Source organism: Camelus dromedarius, chromosome 32 (assembly GCF_036321535.1).
Source record: "Camelus dromedarius isolate mCamDro1 chromosome 32, mCamDro1.pat, whole genome shotgun sequence".
Classification (NCBI taxonomy): Eukaryota; Metazoa; Chordata; class Mammalia; order Artiodactyla; family Camelidae; genus Camelus; species Camelus dromedarius.
Window position 1 is genome coordinate 9,864,943 of NC_087467.1, and position 17,443 is coordinate 9,882,385.

The window sequence follows — 17,443 nt, forward strand, 5'->3', positions numbered from 1 at the left end:
GCTCAACATTGGGCTTACAGTTAACAATATTATACACGTAAACATTTTGTTGAGGGTACATCTCATGTGCTTTTCATCACGTTAAAAAAAACAAACCAATATACATCCCTTCAAGAAAGACTGGTTTCAGCCTTTCTTGGGGGTGAGGTAATTTCCACGAGGCCTCAAGGTAGGAGAGGCTTGGTGTTCTGCCATTGCCTCTGGCTCCCAGTGTCCATGGCTTATTTTCAAGTATCTGCTTGAGAGTGGGGGACACAACCTTCAGTTACCCAGAACTCTCCTGGGTTTGAGCCCAGCCGGAAGGCAGCTGGGGCCGCACAAACACGTGGGCAGCACCAGAGAAGCACTGCTATCATGTATGATGTCAAATGTGGAAAGATCTTCAGAAGACAGTTTCAAAGAAGCTAACCACTGGCAGAAGCACCTGCAACCTACGTCTTCTCTGTGTCCTGTGCACAGTTCAGCCATGGGGGGAAGCATGCCCTTGGGCTATTATAAGCTAGTATTTCACTTAGGGGCAAGCAAATAGATGTAATCCTATTCTAGAAGAAACCTGAATATTCCTAAATTCCCACATATTTTCAAAATTGATTTTATTGTTTTCTTTGCAAATACGTAAGGTAAATACATGCTGTGTGATATGTGTTTATATATTTTTAAACTAAAGGGCGGGTTTCCATGTTACCCCTAGTAGACTGACTTCCTGCATAGAGGCAAGTCTATCTGTGGAGCTGACCACGTCGCTGGTTCCATCACAGCATCGTGCTGAGACGTCGGCGTTCTGGCTCAGACACTGCAGATTTCTCTGACATGATGTGACGGGTTTCAAGCTGAAGTGAAATTTCACAGAGATTCCTGATACACTGAAATTTCTGTATTTTTTTCTCAATATGAAATCATCATAGACAAGTTAAAGCAGATATATAATAGAAGTTTATGTGGGGCAATGCAAGAAAATGACTTAAATATATTAAGCATAGGAGAAGATAACCAAAGTACAGAGGAAAAAGTGTGGTGTGAATTTTATTAGGATCACGCTGGTTTAGTCCCACTTTTGCTCTATGATTCTAACTTGGTGATACTGGATGTATCTGATCCACTCTGGGAACAGTCCTCAGAGTTAAATACGACTACTTCCCTCAGTCCAACTCTCAAAATACTGTTTTCTTCAAGAGGAAGCCTTATTCACCTCACCCTCTCGATTCAGAAAGATCATATATCATTTAGAAGGAATTATGCGGGGGAGGGTAGAGCTCAGTGGCAGAGTGTGTGCTTAGCATGCAGGAGTTCCTGGGTTCAATCCCCAGTACCTCCATTAAAAATAATGAATAAATAAATTTAAAAAAAGAAGGAATTCTGTGTTATAAATGTGTCAGCCTAGGACACAAATAACATCCACGATCACAAATTCAGATGTAGAAAGTGTCAATGTTTTTTCATAACTTTTTGTTTTTATCTTGACACTCCCCTCACATCCTATTAAGCTGACTGGCAAAAATTTTAAAAATGTTAAATTTTATCAGACTAAAATCAAGGTTCTCTGTTACTCATCTATTCATGGGTTGTGCCTGAATTTCAGAGTTTACGCTCCTTCAAGAAACTGGGGATCCGAAGGAAGGGTTTCTCATCCTAAGAGCTTTAGATCCAGGATGGCTTTTCATTTTTTATAAAAACTACATTTGCTGATATTTGAAAAGGCTGTAAGCTCCTCTAGCCTGTTTTCTGACCAGATTTCCAGGTAATCTAATTAAGCAAATTATCTCAGGCAGCCAATTAGACTAATTTCTTATCTCGAAGCTACACACCAACACTTATACCAAACGTGTAACAACAGAATAAATTATTATCTTGAGAGCTGAAAATAAGACATCACAACAATGATCCAAAGAGACGTACAAAAAAAAGAAAACAAAAACACACATGTATACCCAAAGTAAACAACAGTTTAAAATTTGAAAGCAGTTATGTTCTAAATATCTACAAAGATTGTTTGGCCCATTATGGGGAAAGTATTTAACTTGCCAAGTAATCTGGATAAACTATTTAATTTCACTGTACTTCAGTTTATTGTCTAAAGCAAGTCCCCTTCCTTCCTTCCTTCCTTCCTTCCTGCTTTCCTTCCTCCCTTCCTTCCCTCCTTCCTTCCTTCCCTCTCAGTCAGTAAGTCATTCTCACAATTATTTCTTGCTCGACTATCACATGCCAGGCAAAGTTCTAGAAGCTAAAGATACAGCATTGAATAAAATAGCCAAAGTCTGTGTTCTCATGACAATTAAACCCCAAAAAGGGAAGGGAGACAGATAATTAGCAAAACGTACAGATAACATGTATAATATGTCATGCAGCATTAAATGATGTAAAGAAAAAAATTATGCAGAATAAGGGACTAGAGAAATATGGAAGATTTTTATTTTACTAACAGTGGCAACAGAAGGTTCTAATACTCAGGTTACATTTGAGCAAAAACCTGAAAGAAGTGAATGAGGAACCCGGGTGGATGTGGGGCGTGGGAGGGGAGAGAACGCTCTGGGGAAAGGAAACAGCTGACACAGAGGCCGTGCTGTAGGATTTCGCTGGGTCTGTTTCATGATGCGAGTGCCGCTGACCTTGAGTGGCAGAGTGGGAGGAGCCGGGGAGGGGGTGTCACCTCGGGAAGATCCTGTGGGCTCCGTGGCTATAATAATTGTTTAGGATCTTACTTTGAATAAGGTAGGAGCCCGCTGGAGGGCTTTGAGCTCGGGAGAGACCTGAGTTGTGACAACAGTTCCTGCTCCCCTGGTGAGATGAGTCAGTGCTGATAAAGGGTTTTCTTCCTTCTTCTCTTCTTCTTTTCTCTTTGCCTTTTTTTTTTTTTTTTAAGTTCTCTTCTCAGTTTCTTCCTCTTCCTCATTTCTTCTTCTCCTTCCTGCCCCCCCCCATTTTCTCTCTCTCTTTATTCTTTTTATCTTATATTTACTGCCTCCCCGTCTTAGAGTTGCATTAACCACTTGCCAGATCCTGTCCTTCACATGTCACAGGGGAGGCACTCTTGTGAGTGACTTTGGAATATCACAAAGAATATAGAAAAAGGCATGAACCAGCATGTGTCTTGGGGAACCTAAATTGCCCATGTCAGCATCTGGCAGCTTGTTCCTCTTCTAACGATGGGAAACCGATTTGTCTCCTAATATGTCTTTACAGCCACAAGTCTGGTCTGATTTCATATCTGATGTCTGCCCGCCAGCCAGCTTATATCACCTTTGAATATTCTGTCTCCACCCTAAGTCCATCCATTTTTGCTCCAGTGCTTGAAAAACATCCCTCTTAAACAGAGCCTGCATGTTCTTACTCACATTATGTCATGATCTGTGTTCTCTGTATTGCATGGTCTAGATTTTCTATTCATCTCGGCACCAATAGTCCTGTCATCTTTCAAGCCAGTAAGAAAGGTAAAGGACATAAATATTTATGTTCCAAGGATCCTATCAAATAAACATACAGAACCATCTTTATGACAATTAAGCAGATTAGAGCGAAGATCTCAAGGAGATTAAATTTGGCAACTTACCTTTTATTATAAATTAAAAATGACCTTGATTACTATTACTGACATGCATGACAAAAACAGATGAGGGCCCTTGTCAAGCCGTTTTACTACAGAGCTCGTTTTATCTTTGAGTTTATTTTATGTGCCTGTCAACTGGGAAAAACAAAAAAGGCACAACCTAAAAGCTGAGAATTATGTTTTATTCAGCAGTCTTTCTGAAGACTTCAAGCCCGGGAGGCAGCCTCCCAAAATAGCTCTGAGGGACTGCTCCGAAGAGGTAAGGGAGGAGCCCGGATGTATAGGAGTTTTTGCAACAAAGATCAGGTAGTCAAAACATCGAAAGATTGCTGTTAATGAAAGAAAACCGGACTTCTAAGTTAAGGAATTGAGCCCTTCTCTATGTATGGGAAGATGCAAGAGTCTGGGCTCACTGAAATCATTCCTTTGAGATGCACCTTAGTCATTTAGGGCCAGTATTCTGTTCTTTCCCATCCTGAGTCCCCTTTGAGTGCACCTTTGGGGGTGACGGGCGGCTGCGGTGGCTGAGGGCTTGGCAGCGGGCAGCCCTTTTGTTTCCACCCCGAATTCCGAAAGCTCACTGTCCGGGCGGCTATAGTGGCTTGATGGTTGCAATATCCTTTGTTTACTGAAATGGCAGGCAACACTTCTCATCCACATGCCCAGATAATGTGTAGATAATTTTAGGAAGGCATCAGAGATCACTAGTGTATGACACCGTGATCATTAATCCATTTTACCTGTTCTTAATTACGTCAGCTCTACCTGAGCTTGCAGTTAACTTCCATTGTTTTCTTTTTCCCTTTCCCCCTTCTCTTTCAAAACCAAATGCTTTATTTCACACACCATAAAAGCTCAGTGCACTTCACGTGTGGTGGGTAGCTGTTTCTATGCGCTTTCTTCCTGCTGCTGTTGCTGCTTATAGCAAATATGAATCAGATAAATGTACTCGAGATGGTTTCTATGACAAAATTGATTTATTTTTCATACCTGGCCACCACTAGGTCACAATCTCAGTTTTGGGCTATGGTCTATTCTCCTAAAATTCTAATTTAAAATTAATGAGGTTAAGATTTCAGGATAGAGACCAATGTAAGTGGCTTTTTCCCCTGCTCCTCCATTTTCTACCTAAAATAATATTAGCAAAACATGCAGAGATTGACCACATTCATTTTCATATCTCTGTTGATGAGATGACTTGTTCCTTCCCCCCCAAATCTAAGCAGTTCCAGAATCCCTGCATTTTGAACAGTCATTGGGGATTTTTTTTCCAAGCTGAGTTGTGTATTTTGCTAATTTTACTATGACCTTCTAGTCAGAAATGATGGGGAATTATTAGTGAAACCAAGTATGTTATTTTCTACTTATCTATACTTCCTATTATGATTATGGATTTACCTGTCTTTTAAAATTTTTGACAATTTTATACAATTTGGAATTTTCATATCTTTGTTTAATTGCTGCTTTTATTATTATGAAATGTTTCTTTTTATCACTTGTAATATTTTTCACTTTACATTCTAATTTGTTTGATAGTAATATAGCTATATCGGTTTTCTTTTGTTAAGTATTTTTCTAAGAGTGTATCTCTTTCCCTTTCCTTTATTTTCATCGCATGTGTGCCTTTATTTGAAGTGTGTTTCCTGCATACAGCACATAGCTTGCTCTTCTCTTATAATAAACGAAAGTCTTTTAATGTTTGATTTACTGATTAAATATTGATATAGTTGGTTTTCAGTCTACCATTTTGCTATCAGATTTTTTTTTTGGTACCATCTGTTTTTTGTTATTTTATTCCTCTTTCCTTACTGTATTTGCATCAATCTGGTTAAAAAACTTCATTATATCTCTACTACCAGAGTTTTCTGCATTTGCTTATTTATTTATCGATCTGCCAATCAATCAATTTATTTATTTACTTTCACAGCTTAATTGAGATGTTAACTCACATACCATACATTTCATTTATTTGTAATGTGTAATTAATTGAATCATTTTCATTATAGTCAGAGTTGTGCAACCATCACCACAATCAATTTAAAAGACATTTTTTTCACCCCGAAAAGAAACCCTATACTCATTAGCTATAACCCCTTTGAGCACCAGCCCCTGTGCAAACACTAGTTTATGTTTCTACAGATTTGTCTATTCTGGACATTTTATTTCAGGAGAATCATATAATATGTGGGGTTTTTTGTGACTGGCTTCTTTCACTTAGCACAATATTTTCAAGGATTATATACACTGTAGCATGTATCAATATTTCATTTATTTTATGGTGAAAAACTATTTCATTGTATGGATACACACCTTTTATTTATTTATTCGTCACTGATGAGCATTTGGATTTTTTCCCACTTTTTAGCTGTTGTGAATAATGCTGCTATGAACATTCAGGTACACATTTTTGTGTGGACATATGTTTTCATTTCTCCTGGGTATGTAGCTAGGACTGAAATTGCTGGATCACATGGTGATTCTCTGTTTAAATTTTTGCAGAATGGTTAAAATATTTCCCAAAGCAGTGGTACCCTTTTCCATGACCACAAATGGTGTATGAAGTTTCTGATTTCACCACATCTCTGCCAACGCTTACTATCTGCCTTTTTGATTGTAGCCATTTTAGCAGATGTAAAGTCTTCTCTCATTGACAAACAAAAATACACATACACACGCACAAAAGGTGAAAAGAATGAACAACTATTTCTCCCAGTCTTTACAGACTAGCTTTTGTTGAGACAGCCCTTCACGGATCAGCCTAAGGCAAAAGCGTAAGGTCTTCCCGTGACTCTTCTGAGCATGCGTCTTGCCTGCGCATGCGCGTGATGCCCTAAAATCCCCACGTACGCAGCTGCTGTTCAATGTCCCGATTTCCCGCTGTTCAATGTCCCGATTTCCCGCTGTTCAATGTCCCGATTTCCCAGAGTCTTACTCCACATTCTCCTCCAGGCCTTAAAGAGTCTATTGCACGTCTCTACCTATAATCGTTTACTCCAGGTGTCTGCGAGTTTGCATCCCCCTTGTGGCTTTTTTGAAGAGTGCTCGCCGCTGTATCCTGCCTGCGTTCCAGGTTACATGAGACAGAGACTAGCGAGTCAGCCGTTCGGATCCTCCAGCCAGATGAGAACAGATCTACACCATAACGTGCAAATAGGGTCTGTTCTGCTCCCTCTGGTCCAAAGGTGAGGAGAACCGGGTTGCTGCTGCTTAAGACCAAGACACCACCACTGCACCAGGGAGGAGCTGGGGTGATGGCAAATAAAAATACTGAAAACTCTCCTGCCAGTTTGGAGATGGCTTTTTCTTGCTTAAGGGTTTGCTGTGTCACAAACCTTTGCTTCCAGAGCTCTTACAAAGTTGGCTTCGATAGCTTGTGGTTGTTTGGTTGATGCTTTTATGTAAGAAGGAGAGTTTGGACCTTCCTAGTCTGCCATTTTGCTGATGTTGAATTCTATAGTTTTTAACTACCCAAATGATTCTAATTTTTTCCCATGTTTCTCCCTACTTCCTGGCATGTCATTTGCCATATGCGCTAGGGAATGAAAAAAAAAATCCAAGGATACATTGTTTACTGGCCCAAAATTGAGCTGTATTCCCCATTGTGTTATGAGGAAGATACTAAATCCTAATGATTCAGGCTCAGTGATAGCGTTTGCACATGTAATTATTTATAAAATTTTTCTGATTTGGGTAATATTTATGCAAAATATTTTATGGTGCTATGTTTGGTTTCCTTGCAGAGCTGGTAAATATTTTTATATTTCAAATGCTTTAATATATACTACAAGTATCACATTTTATTTCAAGTTATAAAATTATTGCTATCAATTTAAAAGAAGGATTACTTGTTTCTTTTACAATACAGTTTAAAATATCTAGTAGCATTGATTTCATGTTAAAATTTTTTTTCGAGATTCTTATGTTTTTCATTTTCAAGGAATGATTCTTTTCCTTCTGAGAACATGTCATATGTGGACACAGGAATTGTCTTTACGAAGGCAATTTGCAAAATTGTGTTGATTCAATCAACTCAGTTAACGTTGTAATTATGAGATATCCTCACAGGTAGGTTTCAAAGTTGGTTTTTACTTTCAATTACCTTTCAATTAACTAAGAAGTGCTTCAGGGCTTAGAATTTGTCCAAATAAAACCTTTGAGAATAAAAGGGTCATTTTGAGAGAATGACTGACCAGCCAGCACTTTAAAGGATTATTTTCATAATGAAGCAAAGGTAAACATTAGAGAGATGAGCTGCTTTGTGGCTTTGACAGCCTGTAAGAACATGCCAAGAAAAATGATAGATAAACATCCTAAATTGTGACCCTGAAACCCAAAACTAGGGTCAGACATTTATTAAATATATTCCATAATAGCATTTAGAGAAAGTAAAAAAGAAAGAAAAAGAAAAAAAAACAGAAAAAACCTAGAACTCTGGAAGCCAAAGGACAGCATTGAAACTGAGGGTTTAGGTTATTTTATGTTACAGTTGACTCTACTAAAATTGAAAAAAGGCTTTACTGAGGCCCAGTGGGAAAGAAATGTTCAAGAGAGCCAAAAAGAAAAAAAAAATAGGAGGAGAGGAAAATTCCCAGATATGAGTATAAAATAGGGTGGACCAGCCAGATAACTTGAAACCGTGAGTGTGTGCTCACGTGCCGACATGGTACGTACTTGACACAGCACGGTGTGCGGAGAACCACAGTGAGCACAGTGGGAGGAAGCAGAGGTGGGTGTCATAAAATCAAAGTACGGAAAAATGTAGACTACAGTGGCAAGACATTAGGTAGCGCTGGTTAAGAAAAGGCTACTGAAATTAATATAGTCAACACATCAGATCAGCATACACATTCGGCACCTTATCATGTGACACTGATTGACTGACCTTGAACGCTTCTTCAATTTGTGTCTTAGCTGCTTAAAGACGAGATCTGTATCTTTGTATGTTACTAGTGCACTCTCCGTTAGGTCGTAGGGGTTTTCTTTTCCTCTTGTAAATTTCAAAAAAAAAAAAAAAATTATTTATTTTTATTTAAAAAAAATTTTTAGTGGGGAGGTAATTAGTTTTTTTTTTATCTTTAGTGGAGGTAGCGGGTATCCAACCCAGGACCTTAAGCACGTTAGGCACGCACTCTACCACTGAGCTCTACCCTCCCACCTCCTCTTATAAATTTGTTGAAAGCAAAAATAACAATTGCAACCACGTTTAACTTAAACAAATTGTGATATTAAAAAAAAACTTAACCTAAAGCATACTCGTTACAGCAGGGACACTGTGTACACGTTAAGCAGAGATGGGTCTCAGTTGGTAAACGACCACCGTCCTGTTTTCTACTCCTCTTTCTTACTATTTGCTATACAGACATTGACGATCCTGCATCTGCTCCTGGAATGTAATTGGAATGAGGGGTCAGAAGCTGGTGCAATGATGGTGAAGGGATATGTGGCTACAGTCTCTCGTCTGATGGGGCCAAGAATGCCTTTGAGTCGAATTCAAAGGCCTGAAAACTGTCACTCAGACTGACCCAGAACCACTCAAAACACCTCTCCCTGCTTTATTTAGTCGTACTGAATTTTTAGAATGTTCATTAAAAAACATGTGACTTTTCCGTTGGCAAGCTGGGAGTCTGATAGCTTTCAAACATCTTAGTTTAAAATTCCAAAGATTCACAGCAAAGGATAATATCAACAGAGTGAAAAGACAGCCTATGGAGGAGGAGAAAACATTTACAGACGACATATCTGTTAAGGGGTAAAAATCTCCAAAAAGCTTTGGATCTCCTACAGCTCAGTAACAAAAAAACTAATAACTTGATTAACATATAGACTGAGGACTTGAATAGCAATTTATCCAAAGAAGAAATAGGTACATAAAAAAATGCTCAAGACCATTAATCATCAGGGAAATGCAAATCAAAACCACAATGAAATATCACCCCACACTTGTCAGCATGAGTATTATCAAGAAAACAAAGGGCAACAAGCTAGGATGTGGAAAAATTGGAATCCTTGTCCATTGCTAGTAAGAATGCAAAATGGTGCAGCTGCTATGGAAAACATTATGGGGAGGTTCTTCAAAAAATTGAAAACAGAACTATGATATGATCTAGCAATCCCACTTCTGGGTATTTATCCAAAACAACTGAAATCAGGGTATTACAGAGTTAGTCACACTCTCATGTTCACTGCATTGCTATTCACTGTAGTCAAGATGGGAAACAACCCAAGTTTCCACTGACAGATGGATAAAGAAAATGTACTATATACATTCAATGGAATATTATTCAGTCTTTAAAAAAAAAGAAGATATTCAATATGCAACAACATGGATGAAACTAGAGGACTTTAGGTGACCTAATCCAGTTAGAGAGACAAGTATTGCCTGATTCCACTAAAATGAGGTATGTAAAATAGTCAAATCTGTAGAGGCAAAGAGGAGAATGGTGGTTGCCAGGAGCCAGGGGAAGGGGAAATGGGGGAGCTGCTGTCCCCACTGGCTACAGAGTTTCAGTTGTGAAAAATGAAAAGGTTCTGGAGATCTGCTGTGTGACATTATACCGACAGTCAGCAATACTGTATTATACACTTAAACATCTGTTCAGACGACAGAGCTCATGTAAAATGTTCTTACTACAAAGAATAAATTTTTTTTTAATTCCAAAGATTAAAAATATTTGAAATAAGATGGTGACAGCTCTACCATTTTAGCCCAGCTTTGAACATTTGAAATTCTACTGGCGAGGCACTGATGCAGAATACCCACTTTGAAAATGCCAGCCCCTACCCTGTCTTGTGTTCTCTCTTACTTCACTGCTCTCTTAGGGCAACCATCTCAGACTTCAGTCTGTGTTCATGTTAACATTGTTTATTGCCCTAAATTTGTTACACATCTAACTTTCCCCCCTCTTACTTGATATTTGGTGCTTACATTCCCCCAAGTACTTTTGAATTTCCCTCCAAGTAAGTAAGCTGTAAAAACTACTCTCTTTCTCCATTCCCTCCTACTCAGCTGCAATGAAGGAAGATATCTAAACCTTTACAACGTATGTGTTAACTAAATGAAATGGTGATTATTTTTAGGCCTTAAAGGAGGCACAGTGCATCACTTGGGTAACTGACCACAAGCTTAATTTTAGTTTCTTGCCTTTAAACTGATACATTATGAACAATAAGTATTATTTCTTCCAAAAGGCAATGTGAGTATCACTAACTTGACATGATCGGAAAATCTGTAAATTAAATGCATGTGAACTTCTAGGTGGAAACATGTATGAGTGCGTCAGGCCAAAATCAGCCTGACATCCAACCCCCTAAAATAGTAAATTACTGTGTATAGTCAGGGGAACCCAGTAAATTTAGATATTTGTATAAATGAATTGAAAATCAAATATAAGATTTCCTGAAGAAGATACTCAACAAAAATTAAATTTCTAAACTTACAAATTAGTCTGAGTTTAGTGATAAACTACTCTAAAATTCTGTCTCTGAATACAATTACTATGACAGCTTTCAGCCAAATGTTTGAGTTCAAACTGTGATTTACGAAATGGCCACTAGATGGCAACATCTATCGATAAATTAGATCGTTTTCATGGGTCTAAGTTGAGTCTCACAGCGTAAAATTTTCACACAAAAGATTTATTTTAGATTAACTGAATGATTTACAACATTTATATGAGAAACTTTTCAAATAGGCTTAAAACTTTTGTCTCAGGAATTTTGGAATTTGATGGTATTTTCAATGTTAACAGATACTCTGGGTTGACAACTAAGTGCATTGGAATTTCGGTATTTGCGGTGTCAAAATTTCAGTTTTGTATGTGAGAGATATTATGCACTTCAAAGTGTAATCTTCATGTTTTGATTTATATGTTCGAAGTCAGCATTTCTTAACGCAAGGTAATAGCAGGGTTTTAAAAGCTGGACTTACAAAAGGTGAAATAGTTCTTTTCTGTGGGACTCCTCAGACACTTCATATGTTAATGTGTATTTCTTCTTTTCAAAAGGAAGCACATGTGTCATTCCTCAAATGGATGTTTCTTTGCGACATGTTTCCTAGTAAATGATATTGCACAATATCCCAGTGAAAACGCTGTTCTAAATGAGGATTTCTAAGCATGACAAGTAACAGCATTTGAAGCAATTGTATGCGTGTGAGAAAATAGGAAATACGTGTAAAGTAACAAATTATAGAATGTGGGGGGTCTAAATCTAAATGATTTTTTTAAAAATATTGCAGTTTTTAAACTTTTAAGAAGTACCTTTTAAAAGTTATCATCACGAGAAAAAAAATTGTCCCTCTGTGTGGTGATGGATGTTAGCCAGTATCTTTGCAATGTATACAAATATTGAATCATTTTGTTGTACAACTGAAACTTTGTCCATGATATTACCATGTCATATGTCAATTATGTCTCAGTTAATAAAAGAATTAAGGTTTACACTCTCAGAGAGCAATTTGGTAGCAGGAGAAAAGACTGGCCAGGCTGAGAAGAGAAGGCCTCAGGTGGGACACCTGGGTGGGTGGTACCCAGAGGGCAAATGCGAGAAAGCTGAATGGAGCTTCTTTGATAAACAAAGGCTTCCAAATAGAGGGTGGAGGCACTCAGATGGAGGAGAAACAGAAATAATGTAGGAGGGAGCAATGTGACCTCTGAGGCATCCTGAAGCAGGCACAGGGGGGAAGAAGTACCAAAAACTCATTGGCTAGTCTGTCCAGTCTGAAGATAAATTATATCCTGTTCTGCAGAAGATAGTAGGGGATATTAAAAATCTTGTATTAATGAGCCCAAATAACTTGATATAATCCTAATGGATTTCTGCACATTTTACTTTCTTCTTTATGAGAGAGGGAAATGGGACCAGAGACAGGAAATCTGGGACTGATTTTTAAAAAGCAAACTCTAAGGCTGTCGTGGTCAGCTCTTCTACATTTTTCTCGAAGCTCTCATGTTTCCCACTACAAATTCATGTTTGCATTGCTCACACCCACCAAGATACTGCAGCATGAAAGACAGATTCTGTTCTGGTTTCTGCCGGGCTCAACTGAGAAATTACTCGGAGAGGTGTCACTGCAACCACACACGGTGGGACCAAGTATCACACACATTCTTGCCATGAATGAATTTGCTACCAGTTCCACGCATTAGGCATGAAAGGATTCACGTCTGATTAATAACCTCTGGTGGATGATTTTGAATTAAGGAATCAATTTTGACTTATCGTCCTATGCTGCCATCCGGTGGTTGCTTGAGAAATGAATAGAGCGGAGAGAAATCTAATGTTGAAATAAATGGTTTGAGCTATCTGCTTTTCCGGACTAAGAGAAATAAGGGACTCAGCATGCATGCGCCTTCTGTCTCCAGGACGAATGATATTCGGTGGCATTCCTTCATTTATTTTCTCCATCTTTCGCCCCTCGGAGAGAGGCCGGGTTTAAAATAGTTGCTGCATAATGTATGAAGGAGACAAATCCTGAGAGGACTTAACAGTTCTGAGAAATAATTGTCTCTTATTCTTAAATATTTCCATGGCGGGGGAGGAAGGAAGGACATCAATTTTCACCTTAATTTTCGTTTGATCAGGAGAACTCATTTCTTTCTGAACAGTTTGTCTAAACTAGGTTTTGAAAAATATTCATCACATCCATATAGTAATGAAAAAGGCACAGCCGATCAGCAGAGAGCTGGGCTGATTTATTCTGGGATGTAAATACTTCGGGTTTTATCTTTTTTTATCTTAATGAAACACAGTGCTATTATGCAAGTGGTCTCGCCATTACCTGCAAAATAATCTGCCCTGTAATGGAATGAAAGTCTCTTTGAAGCGATTCAATGTAGTAACACTTTCATTTATTCACAGCAGATAATTAATTTTCTTCTAAAAGAAGGGAAGCTTTTAATTGCTTGTTTATCATTTAAAAAAAATTACTTGCTCTTTTGGAGTTGTAGCTAGTGAAAAGATATTTAATAAACACATTAAGGATTAATCTTAATAATAATAATAGTAGTAGTAGTAGTAGTAATAATAATAATAATAATAATAATAATAATAATAATAATAATAATAATAATTAAACTGTACTCATGCCAAACCAATTAAAGTCATTAGTCAATATACACTAATCAAGAATTTTTCTGTTAATCTTTCTATTTTACTTAAATAGATATGATGAGGTTTAGTATGTAGATCAAAGTCATAGAAGAAAACAAAAGTTGAAAGAGAATGAGAATTCTGAAGTGTTGACTCAGCTTTGTGTTTAAGTACTCATTCGTATAGCCCTTGATACTGCATTTTAGAAAACATTAAATATTGTATTTTCTTTTAAAATATTTATCTCTGGCACCTCTGTGTTAAAATACTTAACAAACCATGACTTTGCCTAATCAAAAGCAAAGCTTTGATGCCAACTTGAAGTTTGTTTTATCCTATTTCTGCCTTCTAGTTACTCACTAAATAAGGATATTATTTGTCAGATATTGTGTTGGAATCTGGTGGCTGGGTAGCGATTACTACTAGATAATCCTTTTATCTCTGTACTTCATGTAGCATTTAGTAAACATCATGTTATAATGTAGTCACCTTCTCAATTATAAGTACATGGTTAGAATCATCATTTTAAATCATACTCAATTTTCTTCTGTAGGAGAAAAAACTAAGTGCATAACAAATCAATATAAAATGAAAAAGGTAAACAACCGCTTGCTAAATAAATAACATAAAGCAATTCTCCATCAAAGCCTCAGTAATTACTTTGTGGAACAGGCTGCCCTTAATATAACAATTAATTAATTTTTCCAAATGAATTATGCAAGCCAATATTTTTTCTTCATTAATGTTTTGTTGAAGTCATTAAGTTTCATTAATGAATAACAAAAGAGCAACTGGATCTTTATTCTAACTGATATATATTTATGTGCTGAACTTGAACTAAATGTGTTTCCAGTATGTAATCAAATTTGAATCACTCAGGTCAATTTACCAGTCAGATGTCCTTTTGGAGCTCCAGCTGCTTCATGTGGATCGTTCTTCACAAAGAACAGGCAGAAAGTGACCCAGAGGCTCCATGGTTCTGCCAAACTTCACATCAGGCCCTAATTACAACCCGTTTGATTTTCTAAAGGAAGCTACTGGTGCCTCACATAGAACGCTATTATCTGATTCTAATTATGATGAATGTGAATCAAAGCTTAAAATTAATCAGTGTAAAATAAATGGCTAGTAGCTGAAATGCCAGTTCCTTCCCCAAAGAAGTAAGAGAACAGGTAAATTGATGCTAACGTAAGCTCCATAGAGTTTGAGTACAGGCAGGTGTTCCCACTCCATTTTCACATGAGATGTGACGTTATGATTATTAAAATGGCCTAAAGAGCAAGAAAGTTCATCTTGTTTACAGATCATGGCTGCCTATGAAAACAAAAAATACTGGTGACTGAGTTCCCTGATAGATGATACTGTGATGTACGGTCTTACTGCTGGGAGAAGGTCTGGCCACACCCTTGTCTAATCTGGAGAACGTCTGAACAGAAACACATGCATTAAGGTGCTTGCATTTGTCCACCAGTTCCTCAGTCCACAGAGGTGATTGCAACGCCAGTGATATTTCTCCATTTTCTTGATTCTTCAGGGAGAAATGCGCTTTAAGATCTCTTATCAATCCAACTTTCTCTTTTCTAGGTTTGTATCTTTGTGATACATTTTCACTTAATTATAGGGCATCACACAAAAGCTGACAGTGTATCCGAGTCAGCATCATACTTCTGTAAGAGCAAAGAGTGTGCCGAGGTCCATTTACAAAAGCTTGAGTAGCTCAAGTTTTGCCATGGTTATGTTATGACACTTATAATGACAAGCCATCTGGATGAAAAGTAAAAGTTCTGTGAATTAACCAGATGTGTCCAAGTGCCAAATTTTCAGCATCAAAAGACTGAGCGAATTTTAAAAATCTTCAAATAATTAGCTTTCTTGGTTGACTGTAACACTGGAAGATTATTAACACCACTAACAGTTGGCATCTCTCAGATGCCATTTGGCCATCATCCCTTGAGGGTAAAGAATTAGTAGAGGGCAGTTCTTAAGAGCGGGGTCTTGAGAGCTAGACCATACCTGGTTTGAATCCCACCTTCCCCACCTGTTAGCTGGCTACCCTTGAGCAAATCATGAAACCTTGCTGCTCTCATTTATGGTGCAAAGATTTTAATCATGTCTACCTTCTAGAGTTTATATGAGGGTTAAAGACACTGTCTAACATGAAGCAAGTATTAAGTAAATATTAGGTATCATTGCTGCTTGCTTGTTTTATTTTTTTTCACATGTTAACGTCTTTAATATCAGGAATTGGCTTCAAGTCCTGTATGCCTAACATACAGGAGCTACTCAGTAAATATTTAATAAATAAATTATACCAAAATTTTCTCATGTCACATCAGTTCCTCCTTTTAGTACAGATTAGGTTTTGAAGTCCTCCAAATTCTATCCCTGATAGCGTCCATCCACTGATGAGTGGTGTCTCCTTTGGGTAAAGAGGGCACAGCAGACACATTTCTTAGGAAAAAGGGGAGGGTCAGGACAGGTGGAACAGAGAATGTGATACTTAAACTGAGTATTCGAAGCCTAGATCCTCTGTATGGGGGCCAGGAAAGCCATTACAGGTAGAGGAGGCATTAAGAACAGAGGCATTTTTACTGCAGCATTATTCACAATAACTAAGATATGGAAGCAATCCAAGTGTCCATTGGTGGATGAATGAATAAAGAAAATGTGGTATGTGTGTATATATATATATACCCATACATATACACACAATGGAATATTAGTCAATCCTAATAAATGAAGGAAATCCCCATCAGTGACAACATGGATGAACCTTGAGGACATTATGCTAAGTGACATACGCCAGTCACAGAGAAAGAAATACTCATGATTCCACATATATGACATACCTAAAACAGTGAATTCATAGAAGCAGAGAATACAAAAGTGGTTGCTGGGAGCTGGGGGTTGGGGGAAATGAGGAGGTTTTCAGTGGGTATAGAGATGCAGTCATGCAAGGTCAATCAGGTCTAGAAATCTGCGGTACAACACAGTATCTAGTGTCTATAGTTAACAACAGAATATCGTGCACTTCAAAATTTGTTAGGAGAGCTCTCATGTTAAGCATTCTCACCACACACACACACACACCCTACACATGCACACAAGACAAAAACAAAGGGGCACAGGAAATTCTGGGAGGTGCTGGATATGTCTCTTCATTGTGGTGATGGAAGATGTCCACATTCACCCAATTATACAGATTAAATATGTACGTCTCTTTGTATCTCATCTATACCTCAATAAAGCTGTTAAAAGAGCAGGAACAGTCACAAAACACCATGGTCCAGTTGGTGAACTGCGAACAAGTCAGTATGATCGGGATGCAGAAGGGCACGAGGGGAGGAGGGGGTTTAGTGAGAAACGACTCTGGATAAACAATAGGGAACAGATGGTGTGGACTGTCTAGCTCCGAGTGTGTGCTTAATGCTGGAGTCAGCATCAGCCACTGAGACACGGATTTTGAGAACGACCACTCTATTATGAATAAGGACAATTAGGAAGACTGAAGACTGAGAGACCAGTTAGGAGACACTAGAATAATCTAACTGAAGGGTGACAGTGGCTTATATGAGCAGCTGTCGGGTGTTGGCTCCCCAATAAAACAACCTGGGAATTTTTCAAAATGACTGATTCCTGGACTCCACTCGAGATGAATTACAGCAGAATCTCCAGGGGTAGAAGCTGGCATGGGTATTTGAAAACCTTTCCTGAGTGCTGAAATATGCAGCTGATTTTGAGAACTCGTGGCCTGGATCATGACAGTAGCAGCAGAGGTGGAGAGCGGGAGTTGAATTAGAGAGTTTTTAA